We start from the raw sequence: 22,575 nt of genomic DNA, 5'->3' as shown, positions 1-22,575 counted from the left end.
TGGGCTCCCCGGGTTCCGGGCGGCTGCCGGGCACGGCCCCATCCCATACGAGCTTTTTCATAGATATAGATATATAAGTATATGCATATGTAAATATATATATGTATATGTGTGTGTGTATATATATATATATATGCATGTATGTATACGTGTATATATGTGTATATGTGCATATATATGCATGTATGTATGTGTGTGTGTGCGTATATATATATATATATATATATATATACACACGCACACATAGACACCTTTTGCCTGTATATATGCGTATATATTTCTCCAGGACAGGAAGTATTATATGGGGTCTTGGGACGAGGGCCCTTGTGTTGCTCAGCAGTGCTTTCTCAGGCGAAACCTGTGTGTAAGAAGGTGGCTGTGGAGTGGAGGGTAATGGAGAGTTGATGTAAACACTTAGTAATAAAGGGATAGGACTCGGGAATGAACGTATACCTTAACCACTCCATCTCAAGGGAGTCTTGACCCACTCTTTGCCAGGGCTGGCTCCTGCTTCTTTTTTTGGCTGAGGTACCCACCCCATTATTTTTTTGGTGGTAAATGTCTCAGACTGATGCTTCAGGGCAGTCCATGGTGTGAAATCAGTGCTGAGAGGAGTGAATAGAGCTGCTGTGTTGCCCTGAAACAGCTGTGCTTCATTTTGATATGTTTAGCCTTAGGGCTATATATAAAAAGTTATGTTATTATACAATACTATTAATAGTATGTAATTTTAGTAGATCTAGTAAGCTTTCCTAGATCTTCCTCTGCTAGCATGCTAGCAAGTGTCTGTACCTCACAAGGAAGTCTCATAAATGTAGATAGATCTAGTTTACAGAGCTAGTCTGAGAAAGCCACTTAAACAGTTAACTAGGAGAAAAAACATGAAGGATGAATATGGGCAGTGACATAATCTTATGGTGGCTCAGCTGTTGTTAAAAAAGCCAAAGTGAAAGTACCTCTATCAGAGCTGCTGTGCTTTGTGACAGGTTGCCATTATGGGTTCTTTACTCCCCTCTTGTATTTTTCTGTCAGCTTTTGTAATTTTTCCAGGATTTTCAGATGTACACCAATCCAGAAATCCCAGCCAAGCAGTCACAGTACATGTTGACTCTGTTACATGCAAGATGAAACTCGTATGCAGGGCTGGTTGGGTCGGTGCAATTACATTGCCCGAACAATCTGTGTCTGCGTGGGGAGCTGACTCGAATGCTGAATGTGCTGAGTTTCTGTTGCTTTTTGATTTTCTGATATGGTTTGGTCTAGAAAGATCTAAAGTGTCTTCTGTTAGACGGGAAGTTTCCCAATACTACAAAATCTGGCTAATATCTGCTTCATCCAGCAGTGGAGTTATTCAGAGCCCCTACTTCCTCAGGTTGTTTATAGGTTTGGATGTTCATACTGACCCTGGCACCCCCTTATAACCAGTGAAACGTTTGATTTTCATTTTCTCAAAAGCACTACTGGTGCACATCTTGGTCATGATGTGACACAGTCATAAAGAACCATTGTTTATACCTGGACCTCACAACTTACAGGAAAGTGTATCTCTTGTGTAAGCAGCTGCTACTGTCTCAGCTGCTGGGTTTGCAATATATTGATTGTTGGAAGATGAAGAATATAGATTTCTGAGGTATTGAGAAAACTGCAAGTCCAATGAAAACCAGACCCCTTTCAATCTGGCTCATCTTCATACTGGTTCATGCTGCTGGATGAATTGCTTCAGTTCTCTAAACACTTGTAGAACAAGACAAGAAACACATAAAGTGAACTGAAGCCGAGGAAAAGGTGCAAATGAAAGGAATGGGAGGTGTGAAAATCTATCACTGCTAGTCTTGATACCTAGTTGCAATCATGAGCATGGTCTCAGGCCAAAAGCTTAAAATTTTGTTTCTTTTTTGGACACATGCATTGGGGAAGGTGAATTATATCAGTACTTTTTAAAAAGATAGCCAGGTGTGTGGCTTTAAGGGTTGGCATTTGGTGATCTCTGGTAAATGTAACTGAATATTTGGTTTTCTGTTATGTTTCCCAGGCCTCTCTTGAGGGTTTGTTTCAAGCAAATGGCAGTTGCAGGCTCCTGTTTTTCAGTGGAGAGATTTTTCTGTTACCTTTGTTATATTTTGTTGATGGCTATTAAGGCAGCAGAGGAGAGCATTCCAATTATAGTTGCTTGTAGGGTTCATTTCCTTTCAGAAATTGATGTTGAAATATGTATCTCAAAAATAATGAGCTCTTTCTTTGTGAAGGCAGAGTCATCATCATTATCAAAATGTCATTGCTGTGAAGATCAGGAGGGATTTTAAGGATGTGGTAATTTTGATACTACTTTTTTTTTTTCTTCTTTCTTGACTGACAGAGTCTTAATTAGTTACGATTAGCTATTTTGTGTACTGGGTATTGGTTGTACAGCCCCAAAATATGTATTCAACAAATACAGGAGTAAAAGGAAAAGAAAGGCTGCACCTGCTGTGCTTATCTTGGAGAAAAGCTGCTCTTGTGTTTAGAAGAAAAACATAGAACCTGGTAAGTCCACATTCTGGGTCTCAGTAGCTTGTCTCTAACATTGAAAAGCAGTTGCACTGCCTGGAGGGTGATCACTTTAAAGATTATTGGAAATGACTGGGTGCCATGGCCAGAGTGTGCACAGACACTCAAACCTGAGATTGCTGCTGTGGTGCTCATTGTCACACCTCTCCTAGAGTGTAGGGCTCTGTTTTTTTCAGAGGAGACAACAGTGAGTCTAATGCAAAATATAAACAAAGTCTACATGGACAGCTTAACAGATGAGATTTAGCTCTAGTATCTGCATATCCTAATGAAAATTTATCCAGTATAATATGGAATTGTACAGCTTAGAATTTGGACACATCTTCATGAATACAAAGGCACAGATACATTATCCCGGCTGCCCTTCATCCAGCTCCCTTTAAATTACTCTTTTTTAAAAGGATTGAAGAAGTATTATTTTCCACTAACTTAATTTAGAAAAAACCTAAGTGATTTCTTCTTTCAAAAGACTTTAACTTGTGTTGTTTTTTCAGTGTATGCAATTTTTTTAAAAGTTGGTTAAAATGTCTCACTTTAGGTGACTGAAGATTGATACTAGAAAACAGTGGTGGAATATATTGGATGGTATCTACAACTGGAGTGCCTACAGCAAAAAAATATTCCTTTTTCTATTAAGCACAGGAATATATTTCTGCCAGGTCTGACTCTATTTTATCCCTGTTAAATATTGTCCTGTAAATATGAAGTTATGTTATTTCAGTTTGTGGGAACCCTCTATGATTAAAGAGCAGGTTCCTGGTGACAGTAGTATGGAGAACACTATCAAACCCACATGCCCCACAAATTCATGTCCCAGCTGGGAGGCACCCCAGAGAAGCTCGCTGCTTGTTCCAGTGCAGGTACTGTGGAAATATCTCAAGAGGACAAATCACTGTGATGATGTCGAGAGATTTCTGTTTCTCAGCATGGCTGAGTTGTTGTCTAATACACTCGTCTCATGCAACTTCTTTGGATTGTACATTAATATTTCCCAAGAGCAGGTTGCAATATTGTGTGTGTCAGATTTCACTTTGGATCTCAATAATTTCTTCAATTATGTCCTGCATTAATGGTTTGCATAGTCTTGGAAAACAGCACAAGGGTGTCTTCTGCCAAATACACTGAGATAGCAGCCTCATCATACTTCATATATTTTTATTGCTTTTTTGCTTTCTGGGAAGACTTCCCCACAGTATGTAAAATCTTCTAAATAGCTATTAATTTCTTCAGTGGTGGTGATCCCTATTATTTGTGATAAAATGCATATATTAAAAAAAAAACCAAACTAAAAAAGCTTTGCAAAGTAAATGTATGAGCTGCTTTGCTAAATAGCAAACTCAGTTGTACGCAAGAAACTGTATTCACTTTGGTAAAAGGAAAAGTTCTATTGCATGGGTATTACAGAAACTCAAATGATCACAATTGTTTCTGAATCTTATTTTGCCTCCTAATCTGAAGTGTGTTAGGTCTCCAAGAGTTTTCTATCAGTCTAAACCACCAAGAGAGCTAGGAAAGACAAGTAATGCAGCCACTGTGCAGTAAGGGCAAAGTAAATGTGAGAGACTATCTAGATTCAGTCTTGTAACCAAACACCCTTTCTCTGTTGCAGCTATCAGCAGTTGGGCTTGGCTAAGTGGCCAGGGGGGAAAAAGATAGTAAGAAATTTAGCATGGAGAAGGAGACAGATGGCTGTAGACTGGTTGATCTTGAAGTGAGCAGTCTGAAAGATATAGTACATAAAACTGCTGACAGAAGATGTGTTAGAGAGAGGCATAAGTGCAGGTAGCTATAAAGTAGCAAAGGTATTTTAGAAAGGTGCAAAACCAGATCCAGGCAACTAAGTGTCTTTTGCTGTGATCTCAGTAGGCTTTAAAATAAAATGTGATGGAGAGCATAATAGAGAGCATGGAGGTAAATGGAATGAAATGTCACATCTTTTTAATCAAAGGTAGATTATCTCAGATTAACAGAAGATCATTTTTGATATATTCAGTGATATTTTTAGGCAAGGAGAATGGGTAGAACTATTCTGTCTTGAATGTATTTGATATATTGTCTTGTGGGAAATCGTTAATTAAGCTGGACATGATAAGAATCATTAGAAGAACTGAAAGTGGGTAAAAAAAGTGGAGTGGTTAGGAGACAGTAGAGACTATCAAAAGGGAAGTATTGGAATGAAGTTACTAATAATTTTTTTTCAGGAATGAATTTTGAGAGAAAGCTTCCTAGTAATTTCATTAACAGTGTTGATAAGAGAATTAGGAGTATGACAGTGATTCTGAAGACACAAGTTTAGACAGCATAGTTAATGGAGAGAAGGATAAGAATATCAAATGGGAAAAATTAGATGACTCCAAGGATAAGAGAAATAAAGAGGCTAGTATTTAAAATATTAGAGTGCACGTTCATGAATTAATTTGAGAACTCATAACATCTTGTTATGAGTTAACTCATAACATAAAAGCCTGACAAAGAAGAGGTGGAGATTGCAACTTGCATGTTAAAACTGGTTTTAGGAGGACTGTGAGTCTTGTAGGTAGTGCACCTAGAAAATGTGCAAGCTCATATATCCCATATGATATATCCAATAAAGCTACAAAAATTTATGCAGACCTCATCTGAAAGGCTCTACTGTGTGTGTACCTGCTTTCCAAGAAAAATGAATTGAGACCTAACTAGTTGCAGAGAAAAGCTACAAAGATGGTCAAGATAAGAGAGGACTTACTACAGAAGGGAATATAAAACAACTTGGCATGTTTAATCTTGTGAAACAAAGACAGAGAGGAGGATATATGTTGCCTCTGTTTAAAGAAATTGGAAAGATAAAGATATTGTGGACATAAACAGTGCTGATGGAAAGTGATATTCAAGTAAAAAGAAACTCCTTTTTGCACAAGAACCCTGTTAATGCATGCAGATTGGAGACTTGTAAATATTCCTTGCAAATGGGGCAAGTCACTTCACTGGATGGTCCTGATAAGTGAAATAATTTATTTGTCATAAGTATCTGTGAAAACGAAGTATTGTATTCATTTCCTAAGGAGGTAACTTCCAATCATATGTTTACTAAAAATGTGCTATTAAAAGTGTAAATAAGGTAGCAAATCCTTATTGTGGTACTTCTTTATCTGAGTATAGCTTGAAATGAACTGTATGTTCTTAAGAGTAAGTAAGAATTATGTTGAATTGTGTAAGTAAGGCAGTGTTCTAAAGCAGGAAGTGTAATTGGAAGTAGGAGAAATTCTTGGTATTTTATTTCTTGGAGAAGTAATATCTTTCATATGTTAAAGCTTCTAACTTATGAATCAGAGCACATGAAGGGAATTGTTGTAGGTGTGATTTTTGAACAATATTCAGAAAGGGAGTTTACAGTCTTGTACGTTTTATACAAGACAAGTAAATGGGTGGAGTATCACAAAGCATGGGAGCAGTGGACTGGAAATAAGAGGGGAAACTGTTAATGATCTTCATCACATAATGGGGATAAAGACATGTAGTCTGAGAGCACATACACTAAGGCTCCTGTGTAAGAGGAACTCACCTTCAAAGTTTTTCTCTTAGAAGATCTGTTTAAATGAGAAACAGAAGTAGATGTTCTGCGTGCTTACTTTCTGGTTTCATACCAGCTAGAACTGACAGAAACATGGAACATATAGAGCTTTAAGTCAAATGGAGAACTTGCCTGTGAGTAAAGTCTGAAGAGGTTAGACCTTTTCTCCCTGAAAAGAGAAGGCACAAGAGAGAATCTCATCACAGTATTCTAGTACTTAAAGGGCTTCTCCAGAGATGATGGAATCTCTCTCTTCATAGGGAAGAAAAGGTGAAATTGGTAGTGGTTGTGCTAGATTTAATCTTGATACAAGAGAGAATTTTTTTACAGTGGGAATAACCATTGCCTAGAACAACATATCCAGGTTCATGGTGAAGTTCCCTTCACTGGACACTTTCAAGACACAACTGGACAGGGTGCTGAATGATCTCTTCTAGCCTCCCTTTCCCAGATAAGGTTGGACCAGATAATCTTTCAAGGTTCCTTCCAACCTTGGCTGAACTATGCTCCTAGGAATATGCTAGTGGGCTGGAAATATCTCACAGAAGGATGGAAACATCTCCCTGATTCTAGTGTGGTTTGCGATAACCAATGACACGAGTGTGGAACATGGACCTGCAGCTCCAGCCTGGTTGGGTGCACAGGCATGTGCTCTGTGTAGCTCTGCTTTCTTGTTGCTTGTGGATGCATTTGGAAAACAGCCTGTGAATTCACACGGAGGAACCAAATTTGCCACCAGATAGTCATATTTCTAATTGATATATGATATTATGTGTGCTGAAAGTCAGTGTTCTGTAAAGTAAAATAAAAATCAAAAAGATCTGGTTGTTTTAAAGAGGTACTTGTTAACATGACTTGCCATGCATCATTAGGATGGTATTTCTTTCTAGAAGACATCTTTAATAAATGATCAGTCAAAATCATCTGCAATCAAGACAACACATTTCTATCAGTGGAAGAATAAAGCCAATAAAATTATAGGAGAAGGAAGTAAACAGTTTATATAATTGTATCACTTGTTTCATAATGAAATACAGTAATTTTCTTCTGTTTTATACATGATGCTCCCAATTAAATGTGACCATGTAGGAGCAAAAGTCACAGTAAATAAGGAAGTGATAAATCACTTAAAAAAAAGTAAAAAACCTCCAAAAACAAATCCTCCAAAAGCTTCTAGTCCTGTTTCATAAAGGCAGCCTTCTTCAGGCCATTAATGTAGCTGTTGCTTCAACAGGTCAATGTAATAGATGTGATGTGACAGTTAACTTGCTAAGGCCTAACTTTAAGAATAATCTCAGCTTTAATTGTCTAATTCATTTACCTTGGTGAGACCTGGAGGTGTGTGCCCTCTTGGGAATCTCAGTCTGTGTCCATTGGTCCCTACTTATTAAGAGGAAGGAAAATGAACTTTTGTAAAAAACTCCAAATACATAGATCTCGTGGTTTTGTGGTAGAAAACTCAAAACATAGCTTCAAAGCTAGCCTGAAGTGGTAACTTCAGGATTTGCATATTTTTTATCTGAGAATGTCTGTGAGTCTCCCAGACTGTGAGGCATACATGGCTAGTGACATGGCAAACCCTCCAAGTTCAGTGTGCCTGGTGGTGACATCTTCTAGAAAGACATCTACTTCTGGGATGTGTGCCAGATCCACTGTGAAGGAGACTGGGAATGTGGAGATTGAACTTGGGGATATTCTTTGATGCCATGACTTTAGGGTGTTGGTTTATGGAGGTGGAGAACATGTTGAGAAGGAGGCATATTTTTTTTTCTGTCTTTCTGGCAAATTAAATGCATGTTTGGAGAAGAGGGGTCCTGCCTTCACTGGGAAGAGAGTGTGTGGTCCTAAAAGAGCAGCTGTGTGCGGAGGCACTGTTCATGCATATGAACTGTCCCTGGCAATCAGACCTCGGTTGCTGGTGTTGCCACCGCTAATGTCTTCTGAGCTGACTGCTATCCTGAAATAATGTATGCATTATAGACCACATCATATTATAAAAATCATATGTACAACGTGCAACCCAAACAACAACCAACAATGCTAATATTGTCAGCATGAAAAAATAGGGAGAAAATATATATCTGTTATACATTAACTTTCAGTTTAATCTCATAAAAATGTGATTCCTTGAAAGTTAGATGGCTTCAAAGTGCCTTCTTTGATCAGTAAGGAGAGACAGGTACCTTCAGAGGACATTTCTTCCCTATATGTCAGGTTATGATGAATTACTCACTGTAGATGTCTTTTTCTCTACTGCAAGCCCTTGTGACAAACTTCAGTTAGACTTCTAGGGCTTGGTCCAGCTTCCTGCTAATGGCCATTTAGTGACTTTGGAGAACTCCAGGGATTCTGTGACCTTTGCATGGGGCTGGTAAATGTTTTGCGGGTCATGACCTGGAGATCCAGGAAGCACATTCCGGGGAATCTGAGATTATGTTAGATAGGTATGTATGGGCACTTGGGGTGCTCACCCAATTTCTTACTTAAAGTAAGGTTAGGGAAATCCCAGATGGGATCTGACCCCAGCCCAGCTAAAGCCAGTGTTAATCTTAGTAGAATAGCTGTACGTAGATGAGTCCTCAAACTCTAGAGGTCTAAATGTCACAGCCTAACTCTTTGTGGAGAGTAAACTTGAATACAATATTGTTTAATTTCTCATGAGTTTGTTCCTGCACTGTTCCCATCAATGGCAGGTTCTCCACAGCAAGAAGACAAGCAAGTTTAAACTTCATTTTTATATTGGAAGAAAATAATAAAAAAATAATAAAAAAATAGCCCAACAAAACCCCCAAAAGAGTACTCTTGTCCCCATCTCACCCCCACCCCCCCGTTGGTCAACATTCAAACAACTTGGAAAAGAAAGACTTAGTTGCTCTGCTTTATTAGAGACATTAAATTCAGAGATGCCTATAAGAAGTTATATTTGAAAGGGTGAAAATTGCATTTAATCCAGCTCTTAAAATATGATGGCTGGGCAACTGTTTCTTCTGACAACTAGCAATTACTTAATCATACAAATTTCTTTCACTATGTGAAAGAAATGGAGAAAAGCAGATGAAAATTCCCTTTGGGGATCTGATGATTTGATAACCTTATTTCTTCAGATGTAGTCCGGAATATTACTGTCTTTAATATCTACATCAGTTGCAGAAAAGCAATAAAAAAAGTCATCTCAAAGATCCTGGCATTAGTTTATTTGTGTCATAGCCTTTAACTTTATGAAGCATTTTGTGTGGGTGGAATTTGACATGCCTGATGCAATTGTTCTCTTGATTCAGTGTAACTAGAGAAATAAATTTGAAGCAAATGGAAGTCAAGTAAAGAATGCAAGCAAATGTAAAAGGAGGCATTTTTCTTCCAGGAAGTTTTTACAGTAGACTTCTGAAAGATTTTATCTGGAACATGGATTCTTCAAAAAGAGTAATTTGACACTGGAAGAAATCATGCATCACATACATTGCTGACATCTGGGTCTGTTTCATTTGTCTTAGTTATAATTTTATGTTTATATGATGGGTATTTCCTGAAACTGCAGTGGAAGAAGTCAATACTGAAGTAATTTTTATTTCCCCACAAGGTGGTACTGTGGTACTGACTATACAGCTCTTGATTTGGCTGTAGTTGATTTATATCTGTACCCCCTTCTGCACATGTTTTAAAGACAGATTTTTGTTTGCAAAGAAGAAAGTTTCAGTGTTAAAATCAAATGTTGTTGCACAATGTTCTTAAGAGTCTTTTTTTAATGTGCTTTTTACCAATCTTTTTTTTCTCATTAAAAATAAATTTTATTGCAAGTTGTGATTGTCAGAAAATCTCCATTATTGTTGTTTAGACTTTTTCACCTTTTATTGCATTAAAAAAAATACTTTGTTTCAGACTCCTGTTTTCTAACTAAAACAATAGCTCTTGTAAGTTTGTTCAGAAATTAATCTCTTTTTTCCCCCTTTAGTTGCACATAAGTAAAAAGGTAACTACAAATAATTACAGATGTAAAAATAAATTAAAACATTAAGTATTTAGGAGAATGCAGTTTTTTTCCCCCTGAAAACAGACCTAAACACTGTCAAGTACAATAACAAGACATAATTAATAGTTTTAATCAATCTCTGGCAGTACATGGGGTACTTCCAGTTGCTTGCAGAGGTCTGTAGGATCCATCATGAACAACTCTATGTGTTTGCACCCCACCATTGCATCTGATGACTTTTCTGTGGCCATGTCTATGCTTCTATACTACTGTAGTTTGTAGTTTGTAGTTTATATTACGAAGTGGAGTAAGGCTAGGGGAGACCTGAGCCCTAGCCCTGGTCTGGGGGTCTGCATGCTGCTAAATGGTCAGCATAGTCCTTGGCAGGGCTAAGAGACAGTTTATCAGAGGATTTTTATTAATTAATAATTTTATTTAGTATTATTAATAATTACCCATATATTACCAGAGGTTTGGCTGTAGCTGTACTTTACATGGAATAGAGTTCAGCTGTATTGATATGTGCTGTTCAGGGATTATTGGTTCTCAAGAGCAGAGGACAGGCCTTGGTCCATTGCATTCATCCATATCAATGTAGCCACTGGGATCCAGTGAATAATCCTTGTGCTCAAAGCTAAGGATGGACTCAGGCAGGTTTTTGCTCAATTTTAGAAATGCAAACTGCTGTTTTTATGGCCCAGCCCTTTCATCCACCGTGTTTCTCTGTGCCGCTGTTTCTATTCACCCCCTGTGCATGGATATACCATAGGTGGTTTGATAAAGCAGTTACCCTACAAATTCTGATTGTACAAGTGTCATGCACAGTCTATACTTAAGAGCCAGAAGGAACATCAAAATGGGCTCCAGTTATAAAAAATAATAATAAAAAATGAGTACAAATCGAGGCTCACATTTAACTATTATTAAAAATAATGTTCAATGGTCTATGCCTTTTTTAGTGATATCTAAGAGCTTTCTAAGAAGAAGTTATTCAGTTTCCTCTGGGTTTTCTATATATTCTTCATGAATGGAAGAAATACACTGGAGAGGTGAGTATGGCTATTACCTTTCAAACCTTCCTTTCAAGCAGAATCCCACTTGAAGTTCTTGTGCTCCACGGCAGGCCAGGGACAACAATGTGGATCAGGAAAGAGAGAGACCCAAAGCAAGTCCCAAATTACAGGGGTGCAACCATGTGGCACCACACAACTTGTATGGAGGCAGAGTGAATGCCTTGACTCCTCAAGCAGGACTTGTCAATGTCCACAGCTTGCCCTTCATGGCCTCTAGGTCAGAGGATAGAACTGGTCCTGCTAGGGTGAAAACATGACAGGAGGTACTCCTTTTTTTGGAATTTGTGGCTTTCTAACACTGATATGAGGGTGTGGGGGGCATGGAAACACAATATAGGGGCTAAAAGAACTGAAAGGACCGTGGTCTCCTGGAAAGCAGTGCTTGCAAAGCAGATCTGTGGGATCTGTTACCAGTATTATGGTCATATTATTGTGCCAGAGGTAACATGAGAGCAGGATAGGAAGAGGCTTTTCTGCTCAGACATTCTGTACATTTACAAATGGGCACCCTTTCTTTAGGCATCAGATCCCAAGCAAAGAATTTTCTATGATTATATCTTCTCAAAGCATAAAGTTATGGTCTATTAAAAGTCTGTACACCTTACTTGGAAAATGATCTTTCAGCATTTTCAGATTTTGGCTCTGCTTTTGAACAATCTCTGTCCATTATTGTTGATAAAGGCTTCTTTCTTCCTACTATTTTCTCTTATCTCAAAGAAGTTCCCTGAATTCTGGGACTTTCCTGCACATGTGCATGCTTAAAATAAGCTTTCTGCAGGCTTTTTTAGATTTCAATTTTTTTCTTGATGGAGATAATAACATTAATTCTTCATGAGAGAAAAATATATCCAGTGCCCTGGGAAAAGTGTTCTGGACCTGGTAGCAATGTCTCAAATGTGCTTGAATGAGATCTAACAAGAATAAGCATGTGTCTTAGCCAGGCTCTTGAGACTGCAGGATGGGAGAAATATGCTCGAAGGAATCACACTGAAGTGGTTCGCTGGTAGTACATAGATAGAATCGCTGGTAGGGATATTTAATAACATGGGTATGGTTCTTGTTTCCAGGACTTAGAGTTCATAAAGAACAGGTGAAGAGAGATTAAATGCTTCTCCAACATCATTTTTCTATGTCAGAAGTTGCTGTCAGTGCCACAAGTCATCTTTGCAAGGGGAAAAGTGAGCTACATAGCTACAAGCAGGAAAGGGAGGTGTGCCTATGCCCTATAATCTGAGAATCTTGTTTCCCATGACACTAGATCCCAGTAACAGTATTTCTTTGTTATAGAAATGCACTTCAGATATTGAATCAAAGCCATACAAAACAATTTTAAGAATCCTACATCTGAAAGCAGAGGAATATCACACAAAGAGTAGCAGATGTTGGAAATATTTGCCCTCTGGCTCCCAGTTTTGGTTTCTATTCCTAAATGGTCCTTTTCTGAAGCCTAAGAAAACTATTAAGCTGGACTCACACCTGCACAGGCCAGACTCAGCTCACATGCACTCTGAAACATCTGCAGATTGATGTAAAGCAACCAGAAACCCCATGTTTTATGAGCCATTTTGGGCTTTAGAGAACCTCTACTAAAGCACAGCTTTCGTATTATGGAAAGAAATTGAAGGGTTGCCAATTGGAGATGACCACCAAAGGGGACAGCAGGATCAAGATGAAAAGAAATCTTTTAATAATGTACTTAAGAGGGAATAGATCCAATAAAATGACCTTTGGAAAGTCTCTTATTCTCCTGTAATTTCTTTGTCAGTTGCTTTAACCAAGTCCACAGGATGCTCCAGGGTGAAGTAGCTGACCTTCAAAGCTTGTGAGTCCTTGTACTTTCCTCTTCTGCTTTTATCATCTTCTGGAAGAATTCAAACATATATCTAGTCACCCACTGAAGAATGGACTCTGGTTTATCTAATAAATGATAGAAATTGCTGGGCTGTTCTATCTGGAAATGGAAAAGACCTAAGATAAAAGCCTCTCTTTATTAAGGAGCCAAAGATATTTTAGATCTCATTTGGCCTTCATGCCCTACTCATTCCTGTTTGTTTTATGTAGTGGTGCTTTGCTGATACAGTTATTATCCTTCTCAGCTACTCTAAACATATAATATTAATTCTGCACTATCTTTCTACCTCCAGCCCTTTTAATAGTTAGCTTTTTAAAGCCCTGTAAGGCTAATTACCCCATGATCACTCTATGTGTTTCTCACCTGAGCAGGCATACTCTGGTTCCCTCTAAATCCACTTGCTCCATTAATTCCCTTGCCTTCTTTTTTCTTCTTGTTGCTCTTTAGAATTTGGATCCTTTTTCCAACATCAGGAAAACCTTTTTGTCCTCATCTTCTGAGTATTTTTTTTTTCTATTCTTCAGGAAGCAAAATAATCCCAGAAAGAGGTGAATTGAATTGCACCTGTGATGTTCAAGACCTAGGTTGAAATATTTCAGTGAATGTCCATTTTGACATTACAGGTTGTTCTTGGCATCATATAAAATGGTTGTCCTAGATTGTTTTAATGATCATAATCACTGGTTCTAAAATCTGTGGGTTCTTCAAAGACTCAACTCACCACTTCAAACAATTACTCCTCTCTTTCTCTCTTCATTAGTAATCCCCTCACATGCTCTTGGTTACAGTGTTGTTTCATCTCATGTTTGTTTGTCCTAACTAATTTAGATATTAAGTCCTTGGTGACTGACAATGTGTCTATCTATGCAAAGCACACTTAAATAAATAAATTTAATAATAATTAATAATAAATATGCCAGCTGAAAGCTGTGCATCTGAGCTAGCAAGGACGACACTGACATTGATGAATTTGGTTTCAGGAACAATGCTTGCTGTTTCCCTGCCTTGGCTCTATGGGAAGATCTGTTAATGGATGTTGTGCTCTGATGGCTGCCAGATCCCCCTCTTACAGTCTTTCCCACCAGAGAGTCATTTTGCCTTGCCCCTCATCTCTGGACAATTTGAAATCCAGCCTTTGGAGCTAACATTCTCCTAAAAATGATTGAAAAACAAGAGGAAAGCATAGATTCTGTTTTGGGGGAGATGATCCTTGCAATTTCCTCAAAATCCCTGTTCACAACTAGTTCCAGTATTTTACTTATAGACAGTAAAATTTTTGCATCTTTGTACTCTACGTGGAAAATTGTTTTTTTCTCTTTCTCTCTCTTTCCCCCCTTCCCCAGTTTCTTATGTGAGAAAGGTTTGCAAAGCAGGTTAGCACTTTTGTGAAACAGGCTCTGTAAACAATCAGACAGAATCATTAAAACTGGCAGGAATGAATTCTTGTGGTGTGTGCTAACAGTTGTCTGAGCTTGAACACGATTTAATCTGTTATTCCTGGTGGGCACTACATTGTAGGAAAATAATATTATTAGAGATATAATCTTTCGGTTAGTAATAAACCTCAGGAGTGGTCTGGTGGAGAAGGGGGACAAGTGAGTCTTTCCTAAGCAGAAGTAAACTGGGATAAATCTGTTCTTCATGTGCCTGCCTGAGAAATTGTGACTTCTGATAGAAGTAAGTTATTCACAGTATATATTGTCATTTTATTTCATTATGAATAGAAGAGATTATTTGCATATACATTCTCTGGTCCATTCCAGAGCTCTAACTGTAATAAAAGTCAGGAAAAGAATAGCTGAATAATAAGTAGCAAAGGAAGAAGAATTACTGTAATTTCTATGATTATTAATCTATCCTAAGATGACAACTTTTGTCAGAGATGGCAACATCTAGAACGTGTTCACTGTGGTAGTAGTTTTACTGTCATCAAAATCCTGAAGTATTTACTGCCACAAGTAACATTTGTTCTCCCAGTTCACCCCTGGGGAAAAGGGGTGAATGTTCATGAGCTTTGTTTTTTGTACAATCTTTATTTTTTTAGGTAAGTATAAAATACACTTTGGAGGAAGTGGTGGGGTTTTTGGTGGAATTCAGGAGCTGCAAATTAGACCACAAAGCAGTCCTTTTTCAGGCAAATAACTTTTCTTCTTACACCATAAGGCTTCATTGTGACAGAACTTTGTGAGGTCCCGGGAGTACTTTGAATATAAACACTGCAATCTTGAGTTTAATTCAATATTTTGTGGAGTCAGTGGAGAAAGTAATATAATTTGTTCACTGTAATCAGCTAGCAGGTATCTCTGAAGGTCTGATTACTTCATGTTCAAATAAAATGCGCTGGTACAATCCAGATGGGAGTTGATGATGGCATATATAACTAAGCTGGACTTGCTTAGAATGGAGTTTTTTAACCAATTAGAAGATAAAAAAGGCATTATCGATGGATATGGCTCCTTGGGATCTTGGTGTGAGTGAGAAATCCAAACCTAAACTAAATTCTGTGGGCATGCAGTATCAAAGAAAGTTTATTGCATAGTAACTACAATTTTTTGAAGTCTGCTGCAGAGCCTCCAGCATAATCTGTGTTTCACAGGTTTCAGGTTGTCTAGTCACTTTTCAAATACACAATACTTTTCACCTGTGGGAGTGAGAAGCCAGTATGTTTGCCTTCCCCCATTCCCCAGCATTTTCCTTAACAATAGCAGAGGCATGGGCAGTTGTGGCATCTTTTCCACTTTATGATGGTGTATGACCCATTAGCAGTTTGGGGCTGCTGTCGGAGGGCTCAGCCACCACGGAGCCATGATTTGAGCAAGAGAGGTGGACAGCGAAGGTCGCTGCTGGATTATTGCCTGTATTGTCTGGCCCAACCATTTCATAGCTGTGTAGATGCTAACAAAGTCTTGTCAGAGAGCTATTTCCTGAAGAGCCCTGTCTTTTAAGAATTCACTTAAAAGGTTTAATAATTTTTCTCACTGGTATTTGTTAGGTGCTTCTAACCCTGAATAAGCAACATTTTAGCCTGTTCTTCATGACTCTTTCTTCCAGGCAGGACAGCAATACCTGTCAGAGCTTCTAACAGGTTAAATTTGCAGTTTATCCCAGGTTCTCATGTTCACTATATTGAAGATGCCATGAGATTTAAGTGAGGCAGAGAAATGCTACATAATGGTCTTCTAATTTTTTGTTCCTTTTGACAGCTGAACACCAAGTCATTGTAAGACTCATCTACCCAAGCACAGCTGTCTGTAACTGAGCTAATCGTTTTTCTTCATTAATTAATGAAGAAAACTAGGCACTTCTGGGATGCAATTTGTTCCATACCAAAGGAGATACCTCAAAAATGTAAGTCTTCTGACTTGCTATTTTCAAAAATTATGACCTGATTAGATTACAATAATTATTTCAGGCTATGGGGCAGACTGTTAAGGCTTAGGGGACAACAGATAACAATTTATAGCTTTACTTGTTAAGAGGAATACTGGTAATCAATATTTCTATGTTTTCAAATGCTTTGCAGGAATTGTATTTCTCATAATTTCAGTTCTTTTGTTCTCTAGAAAAAAGCAGCAACAGGATTCCTTTCTTTCCAATTCAAATGTGACTTCCATCCATATTTTGAACAGGCAATTCTGCCCAGGGATCCCTCAGAATGAATGAGCTGAAACTGAAAGGTATGTGTGACTCAGACAAATGCATTGGACTCAAGACAGGGCTAACTGGATGCTATTTTATGAGTAATACAGGAGGTCAGAATAAATGATTTGGTAGTCCCTTCTAGCCTTAAAATCTATTTAAAAACCTGAACAAGTTCAATAAAAATGCAATAGTGTTTTACAGAAATTACTTTAAAACCCCCAAGAATTTATAGTCATTAATAGCCTTTTTATGATGTTTTCACTATATATTCCTAGTGCAACAAATCCTATAGAGGGGTTTTTTTTTTTCTTTTTAAATTGATGATGTGATGGGAAAAAAAAAGTCCTCATTTGAACAACCAGCCCTGGCACAGCAAAAAAGCTTGTTTCCTAGTGTGGATGCCTCATATGCATTTGCAAGTAGGAAGAACAGTAATTTAGAAATGAGAGGGGGATCTCATTTTATTGTGAATTTTCAAAGCATCACTCTGTGTATCATTTAGACAACCTTTGGCTCTGACTGCTGAGTACAAATGCATCAGCCAGTGTGTGTGGGCAGTGTGAGTCGTTCAATTTTCCTACTATGTAATAATAAAAAAACAAACGGTGGTGAAGCCAGCATTTAGGTCTAGAGAAGGAAGCTGTGATAATGCCATGAATCCTTGCACTCAGGGATCAACAGTGATGGCATACAAAGCAGGCATAATGACAGGCAGATTTTTGCTTAACGGGTGTTGATCTGAGCCACAGGCACATTTATCCAATCTTATTTTTATCTTGCGGCTCCTGTACCCTGACTAATACCTTTAAGAAAAAGAGTGGTGCTTCAAAACATGGTAACTCAAGCCTATAGGAATTAAACACATTTAAAAACAAGTTAATTCTTTTGGGTTAATATCACAGATTTCTAGCCTTTCTTCCTTCCTCTTATTCCCCTCAGCTATACCTGTTTTATGTTTTAATGTAATATATTGTACTGTGGAGGCTGTAGTTTCAATTCATGCTAGTGAAAAAGAATAGAAATCCAGAGCTGCTGCAATGCTGTGTGCCTTCTGGGGATCCCTGTAGCCAAATGTGTCTGGAGAACTTCCCTGCATAGAATATAGCTTCTTCATTATTACTAGTAAGAGACATGAATAAACATCCCATAATATAAATACCTACTCTGCACACACAAACAAGTTTTTCATGACAAAAACAATGTTTTTTATTGCTTTTATTAGCACTACTGCACAAAGACAGGATTAAGAATTGCTCTTACAAATTTTATTTGTGGTGAGACATGGATATTTTAAGAAGATCAAGTGTGGAAAGTGAAGATGATTTCAATAATTTTTAATAATCAGACCATCATACTCAGGTTTACAGGCTGGTTGTAGAGAATATGATGGTCCAAATTAAGAGAATTAGGAATGAGAACTGTCAGAAACAGAATATTAAATAGGGAAAGAGTCAAGCCTCTAATCCCATTATTGTATTCACAGATAAAAGATAGTCAATTCAGTGGTACATAAACATGGACATGTTGACTCAGAGAAACTTGGCAAGGCCAGTCACATGCGTAGAATAATAATTCGTATGCCATAAACCCTGCATGGCGAATTGGCTCAAGGAAGATTTTCTGAACTGCACAAGACTCAGAAAAAATTTTCTGTCCAAAGTGATTAAAGGGTAAAGCGTTATTTTTAGGTCTATATTCCATAGTTGGACTACGTAAGCTCTAAATATGCTAGCAAAATTTTTTGGAATATGCCAATGATGATGGTTAGTGATGTGAAGAGAAATGTGATAGTGCTGATAATGATTCTGTTGCATAATCTTTGTGTAAAAGGGCCCAGGACTTGAATCAGAAATGTGGGTATGCCATAGCAATGCCCACAGTACCTTCGAGCTCTGCTAGGCTTGGAATTCTATCAATATTCCTGTGAGATTTTGATCCAAAATGGGGCACAAATTATGTGAGGGCTGAAGACTGTTTATTGTTGCTGGAGTAGTAAGATACAAATTAATAAAGAAAGCAGCAGCAACAAAATGCTGCCGGTCACAATTTGTGGTATAAAATTAAAGTAGACAGCCTGGAGGAGCTAGTGACAATAAGTAAATAACATTTACAAATATGCTGGAGGGAAAAAAAAAAAAAAGCGAAAGCAAGAGAAGGAGTCAGTCTCTTGATAGATGACAAGGGTAATAAAAAGCAGAGGGATGAGGCTTTGCACAATTCTCTTATCTTTCTGTCCTTGTTCTCACTCATGCATCCTAAACTGGAAATGTGATCCTCTCATGTTTAATGAGAAGGGACATATAGTATAAAGAAAATAAGAAAAGCAGACATATTCCAGTGCCTTCCCTGCTGCTCGTGTGAGCTTATCACCATATGGGAATCTGCAGCCCTGTAGCAAGGCTCAGCCCAAACGCCTGGCAAGGCTCACAACTCTACAAGAAAACCCTGCCTTTTCTGCTGGGTCTTCACATCTGGCCCCACCATCTTCCCACAGCCCCTGCATCCTGGTGTTAGTGAACACATCACAGCCCTGTGTGGGTTCTTCATGCTGGACAGGTCAGAAGGCAGCAGCTCAAGCTTATTTATGCCTGTGCTCAAGTTCTTCACCAAGGACTTCATCTGCCTTTCTCCTACCATGTGCCCCTGCACTACCAGTTGCCTAAAACTCTTCACATTTGCTAGAGATGGGCACCACATGAAAAAGATATGATACACTTGAGTGATTTTTTTTCAACTTCACAGATTCCCTCTGAGCGTAGGTAAGACTTTCAGGGGAGCACACTACCAAAACAGTGCTCCAGTCTTTGTGTTTTCCAGCTGAGGTCTCTCAGGGTGCCATCAGCCATCTACTCCAGAAAGCTCTTCCAGGAATCCCATCACAACATTGCCACAAATCCTCCTTGACCAGTCTGTCTGTCTTTGCCTCTTACTTTCCCAGCAGCTCTCTGTTACTGCTTTTCCAAGACTCACATATTTCTCAGTGACATTCCTCTCTCCTCCCTCCCCCTTTCCTCCTAGACATCCTTTCTCCCCCTGATTTTCCCAGCAGCAGCCTCTGTCTTCATGTCAGCTTGGTGCCTCTGCCTGAATTCCGTTGTTAACAGAAGTTACTGGCATAACATACAATTACATGGCTATGGATTATGGAGCTCTATTTAGTATTCAAATCCTTGCTTTTCTCAAGTGGCAGAATATAATAAACTCAAAGTTTTGCCTTCAGTGGAAATTTAACAGTGGAGGCAGGCCCATTTTAAGTTTCCACTGTGTGTAGAAAGGAAGCTGGAAAGATTTATGGAAGGAAGGTAACAAGAGCTTGACAAATAGGGGAATTATCCTGTGCTCCTCAGACTGCCTTTCCTTTGAGCTGGAGCAGCACTGGCCTCCAGGGTGGTTCAAAAGGGGTCTGTCTGCAGACCCACAGCACTGCAGGAGTGTGACAAATGCAGCCAGAAATGTGCTGGCAGCTGGAACCTCCCTGGGTCTGTAAACTGCTTCTAGACAGAGAAGAGTGGGATTGAAGGGCAAAGGAAATAATGTGGGGGGAACCTTGGGTGAAGACAGTGCCCAGGCTGAATGGACACTGAATGCTAGCAACTGATGAAACCCAGGGAGGCTGTCCCATCTCCAGGAAAGGGGCCAGTCGGTGTCTAGGCTTGTTGGGCTGACCCAGGTGCAGCTTGGTACCCTGAGGTGCCTGCAGGGAGCAGATTTGGTGTCCTGCTGCCTTCAGGGACAGCTCCCCAGGAGCCTTGGGAAGGGAAGATGTGCGGAACTGCCCACAGCTCAGCCAGCCTCAGCAAACACACCTTGTGCCCCTCACCAGCTGGCATCGGCCCAGCAGGGCCACACTACTCATGCTAATGCAGCAAACTTATTCAGTACAGGCTAGCAGTGCTGTGGCCTGGGGTAGCCTAGGAGCCTGCTCCGACAGAAACTCAGGAGAGCAGCAGGTGACCCCGGCAGCTGGCTGTTCATGCCTCTGTGGGCTGGTGCTCCATAGCCTCCATCACCTTCACTCAGTGCAAAGCTTGGAATAATCAGCAAGTGTAACATATCAAGGTAGATAACTAATGCAAAGTGCTTTTCTAACCCTGATACAATTATGAGCTATTGCTCATTCTTCATTCAAATACACTAAATTTTCTCGCACTAACACGTAATAATTACAAGAGTGTATTGAAAGCTCTAGTTAGACCTTGTATTCATGTTCCTCAGTCATGTCTTCAGAATGTATATCATATATGCACTGCTTCTGTCTAGAGAAAAAAATAAATGTAGAGAAAATAATTATAGTCAAATGCAGTGAAGAATTTCATAAAATGAAATTCCCACAGCAATGCTGCTGAGCTACACTGTGAGCACACACTTTACATGAAAACCATTCCAGAAGAAAAGCATGTCATTTACATTATGCTAAGTGATAAAGCTAATACCTCTCAGAATCATAAACTTTTGATCTCATGATTTCTGTGTATATAATATTTTCAGATTTTTTGCTGTGATAGAAATCTTTTCCATTAATTTACCATCTAGTTGCAAAAACAAAGTACTGCTTTTGTTTTATTAGTTTACCTTTTATTTACTGCATTCCTGCTTTACCAGAGGTGTGTTAAATTATTAACAGGTTATGTTCATGTTCACAGAAAAGCTAAATTGAATCCAGTACAATGTGGAATTATTAAAAGACTGGCTAACAGATTTGCTTTGCCCACAAAACTGTGCACTGTGGTTTCAAATATTCTTTTCCTAATTAAAGCTATTTATTTATTTTGATTTCTAGCAGTCATGGTGAATTCTTGACAGTGGTATTTTTTTCCACAGAAATGCTCTGTATTTTTGCAGGAGTAAAACTACATGTTTAATTGGTTATTTTAACACCTTTAGTGCAATATCTCTGTGCTTTAATGGGCCTATAATTTTTAAATGTAGGTCCATTATTTTCTATGGCACGAACATTGGCAGATTTCTCAAGTGTCTTGCTTCTCATTGCTGTCTCTGATTTCACATTAAAATCCCTCTTTGTCCCCCTTTAGTCCCTGCTGATGACCCTTATTAAACACAAGGATTTCTAGAGCTGAAAAATTTACTGGATTAGAAAGGAGCATGTTACAAAAATGTGTTTTTGTTAGAACTTAAAGTAACTATCAGGATAAAAAAAGAAAACCTGTCATTGTGCACTGGGGTGCACAAATTTAAGTATGACAAAAGTTTAGATTATTTTTCTTCTTAGTATTTTTTCTGCGTGATGGATGAAGTAGAATCAATAAGTTTTGCTCCATTAAAAGACAGAAATCAGCAGTATCCTTCTTTCCTAGCAATTACCTAAGCCTCTGTGTCAGCGGGTCAGGTCTCCATGATTATTGTCACCATGACAATCAGGTCATCTACCTACATTCCAGATGTGTTTGGGGGGAAACCAGTGGAACTCTTGCCCTCTTTCTGTCCTATCTGATAGAAAGGGATGTGAAGGATTGTGGGAGAAATGGCTTTAAGAATGTCTTGTGTTGACTGCATGAGGCCAGATGTTTAATTTATGTCAGCTGATGTCATGCCATGAGTTGGCAAGGGGAACTCTGCACGTTGATGCTGGTTGGGATCTGGCTCTTTGAGCTGTGACTCTTTGATAGCAGAGTTTCATCAGAACAACTAATGTGTTAGCAAAATTGGGCCAATTGGGGTAAAAAATATAAAAATCACGTGTTATATCCTAAACTGTGTGTGGCTGAAAAAAGGGTAATGGTATGCTTAGACACTGAATGGGGAACTCACTGGGAAGTGCTAATGACAGGGCAAACACAAGGTTTAGGTGTGAAAGAAAGAAATCTCAAGTATGAACAGGAAACCTGTGTCCCACATTGTTCAGCGTTGGGGAGATATTTATGGCACTCCTAATAAATCAGGCTGGAATACCTTCAAGAAGAATACTGAAAATCAGGGGAATCTT

General features: G+C 38.7%; 1 long non-coding RNA gene across 1 annotated transcript; it reads left to right on the top strand.

Moving 5' to 3' along the window:
- The first annotated feature begins 166 nt into the window (after positions 1-166).
- On the top strand, positions 167-9,891 carry LOC107201718. The gene is made up of 2 exons (XR_001520374.1): positions 167-2,523; positions 3,086-9,891. It is a non-coding gene; the product is annotated as an uncharacterized LOC107201718 (long non-coding RNA).
- The last annotated feature ends 12,684 nt before the right edge of the window (positions 9,892-22,575 follow it).

The sequence above is a fragment of the Parus major genome, chromosome 3 (assembly GCF_001522545.3).
Source record: "Parus major isolate Abel chromosome 3, Parus_major1.1, whole genome shotgun sequence".
Classification (NCBI taxonomy): Eukaryota; Metazoa; Chordata; class Aves; order Passeriformes; family Paridae; genus Parus; species Parus major.
The sequence above is the reverse complement of the archived record's forward strand: the minus strand, read 5'-3'. Positions and strand labels throughout refer to the sequence as shown.